Source organism: Camelus ferus, chromosome 11 (genome assembly GCF_009834535.1).
Source record: "Camelus ferus isolate YT-003-E chromosome 11, BCGSAC_Cfer_1.0, whole genome shotgun sequence".
Lineage (NCBI taxonomy): Eukaryota > Metazoa > Chordata > Mammalia > Artiodactyla > Camelidae > Camelus > Camelus ferus.
Window position 1 is genome coordinate 59,582,469 of NC_045706.1, and position 3,553 is coordinate 59,586,021.

Below are 3,553 nucleotides of genomic sequence, written 5' to 3' on the forward strand. Positions count from 1 at the left end.
TGTAATATAACCCCAGCACATGACTTGATGCTTGTATTTCTTCCAAACTTTATGTGACTGAATCATAAGTTACTCACTTTTGTTTTACGTGTTTATAGGCAGTTGAACTGTACTGCCTCTGCTCTTGTGGTTAACGTTCAGAGTGTGGCTATTTGAGGTCTAGGCATCACAGACAAATAAAACTACATGTCAAAACCCCAGAAACTCAACATTTTAAACTATTGAAACTGGATGGTGTTGCTTTGCCTTTTAGATGCATTAAAACACACTGTATTTCATCAATTCTTAGATGCACATTTTTTGGCATTTTATTACCTCTGAAATTAGAATGTCTTACAATCAAATGATGTGTCAGAGTTTCACTGGCAGTGTTTTTCTTTCCTAGTTGTACATAAAGTAACAATGCTTATAATCAATGCTATCTCAGTTTTGATAATATGTGGTGTATGTATAAAATTTGATTAGTATGATGCATTGTTGTAAATATAACAACAGAATAATTTGTTATTAAGAAGAACATTCACATTGATCAAATAAATGAAAATGTTGATTAATTACACATCTTCTATGGGATTCCAATTGACTTAATTTTGACAAATATGCATCTTGCCACTTTCACTTCCCCCAAATGCCCTGAAAGGCACATAATGTTATATAATAAAATATAATGCTATATCTATATATATGTAATCTGTAACGTGATATGTAGATATATAGTATATAATGTTAAACAATAAAAAAGCTGGTTCTTTTAACAAGCCAGGGACTAGGCTCCCTGCCTGCAATTGGGGTGGCACTTCCATGGTGTTCAGTAGGGCCAGGCGCAGGCTGTGTACCGCACATCTCTGGGGAACATCTTTCACACAGAGCGGGATGTGAATGGCACTCCTTGGAGTTCTGCAATGTAGCCACTCCGGTGTTCAGCACAGTGACGACAGCAGCAACTCTGGTAACAACCAGAGAGGGGAGGGTAGAAAGGAAGGAGGAAGGGTGCTGCCCTCTTTGACCTTGAGAGAGAGAGCATTACAGCAGATGCATTGAGAAGTTTGTGACCACCCCTCCACCTCCAGTCGGACCCTGAAAACAAAGGGGCAAGGATTTTGAAGATTACAGTGGTAGACCCCAGCCTGGGGCTGCTATTTTGATATCCCATGTATTTTGATACCCTCTAAACTGTCCTTCCCCAGGCTGGGAGGCTAGAAAGCCCCTATTCATGTGTAAGTGAATAAAGGTATGAAATCTTATCTTGGAGAAAGACATAGGAACGACTTTAAAAAAAAAAAAATAATAAGTGAGTTAGGCTATTGAGAGAAAAGCCTAAGGAGTTTAGGATGGAGCAGTCAAAGATGACTTCCAGCAAGAGGTGGTACTTGGGCACTGCAGGCAGGAGAATGGCATTAAAAGGAGAATGAATGTGGCCCTTTCTGCAGGAAGTGGCAAGAACAGTCTCACACAATGTTGCCACACAACAGTGGTTCCCAGATTTCAATGAGAGTGATGTTTTATTAAATGAAATCTGGGGGGATAGGATATAGCTAAGTGGTAGAGCATATGCTCAGCATGCATGAGGTCCTGGTTTCAATCCCCAGTACCTCCGTTAAGAAAAATAAACCTCATTACCTCTCCCCAAAATAAATAAATAAAAATAAATTGTATTAAGTGAAATCTGGAAAAACTGAGCAAGATGAGTTGAAAAAGGGAATGACCACTCTGGAGGACAGCAAGTGTAATTCAGTTACACGGTGGGGAAGACAGGCTTTAAGATGGATAGCAAACTAAATGTAAAATCTACATTTTAAAAGAAACACTGATAGTTACTGGTTACTGCTTGAATATATGATTATGTTTCCCTGTGAAAGAACTGAGGAAGTTGTTTTAAAGAGCAAATCGAACTCCAGAATGCAAGCATTATTTGTTGAAAAGAGTTGGTAAAATTTAAAGTCAATGATGGTTCTGTGTCATTTATTAGACTCCCATTCCAACAGGATAAGTGTTTTCACATTAATTCTCAAAAATACTGAAAACAAAACCCCCCAAACCAAAAAAAACCCAATGCTGCCTTGGTTGATAAAAATAGAAGAAACGAGCAAGGGCCAACAATCAATAGAGAACAAAATGAATTATCAATTAACTTAAGGGCAATAAATCCTGACTCAAGAACAAATATCAAATGAAGGAATTATATACACATCTTATTTTTACTGGATTTTAAGCTTTTACGGGACAGGAGTCTACTATACTGGCCCGCACACTTAGTCATTCATTGATTCAGTATTTACTGAACACCTACTGGTGTTCCAGGCGGTATGTTAGATCCTAGGGGCACAATGGAGTGACAAGAAGGCAGTTCCTGTCCTGTGGGACTTTGTGTTCAGCACAGGGATAGGGACCCCAACATATATGGTGGATAAGCCAGCATGCCTGGTCACGCTGGGGATAGCACATCACACCTAAGAGTACATCTGAATAACCGTGTAGACCACATACAGTAAATACCGTATAGCGGTTAACGACACAGCATTCCTGATCCAGGATGGTATCTCTCCAGTTATCTCAGTTTGAATCTTTATCATGACACTTTATCTTTCTTTGACTGGTCCTTCACAAGGTCATCATACTCAGCTCCAGACGCTGGGATTTTTGGATTACCATGTGCCAAAGGAATTCCTATATATATATATATTTATTTTTTTTTTGGAAATAGTGAAAAAAAATTTCTTTTGGTTTCTAATTTTTTCTTAAATTGAAGTATAGTTGATTTTTAAAAATATGGAACGCTTCACAAATTTGTGTGTCATCTTTGTGCAAGGGCAGTGCTAATCTTCTGTGTTGTTCCAATTTTAGTGTATGTGCTGCCGAAGCGAGCACAGGAATTCTTGACTAGAATCAGTGCTTAGGAGTAGTAAGTAGAACCAGATGTGGGTGCACACATGTATATATGTATAATATAAATGTATATATATACACACATTATATATACACACACATACATGCGCCTAGTATATTTCATTTTTAATCAGATAAAAACATAAACCCAAATATATATGTATATAAATATATGTGTGTATTCTTTCTTTGTATCTATCTTTATTTATATTTGGTCAAAAAATGAAGTGTAATGGCGGGTGGGAGTAGATCTCAGTGGTAAAACGTGTGCTTAGCGTGCATGAGGTCCTGGGTTCCATGTGGGGTATCGCCATTAAAAAAGTAAAATTTATTTTAAAAAATAAAGCACATAGCTCAAGTGGTAGAGTGCATGCTTAGCATGCATGAGGTCCTGGGTTCAATCCCCAGCGCCTCCTCTAAGAATAAAGAAATAAGCCTAATTACCTCCCCCTACCAAAAAAAAAGTGTAATAGATCATAACGCCACTGCTCTCGGGACAGAGAAAGGCAGGGTTGTAAGGGCAGTGAATCGCTGCAGGTTGGGGAAGAACAGATTGACCACGGGCTGAGGGGAGCTGAGATGGGGAGGCCCCAGCTCCAGGTGTTGGTGGGAGGAGCTCCAGCCCGTAGGCAGTACCCGACAGCCAGAGAGCAGTGAGCAAACAATA

The 3,553-nt window shown here is 39.0% G+C and overlaps 1 non-coding gene across 1 annotated transcript; it reads right to left on the reverse strand.

Annotated features, from left to right (window-relative positions):
- Positions 1 to 2,763: 2,763 nt before the first annotated feature.
- LOC116667407 lies at positions 2,764 to 2,868 on the reverse strand. Its single transcript, XR_004324290.1, has one exon. It is a non-coding gene; the product is annotated as a U6 spliceosomal RNA (small nuclear RNA).
- Positions 2,869 to 3,553: the final 685 nt, after the last annotated feature.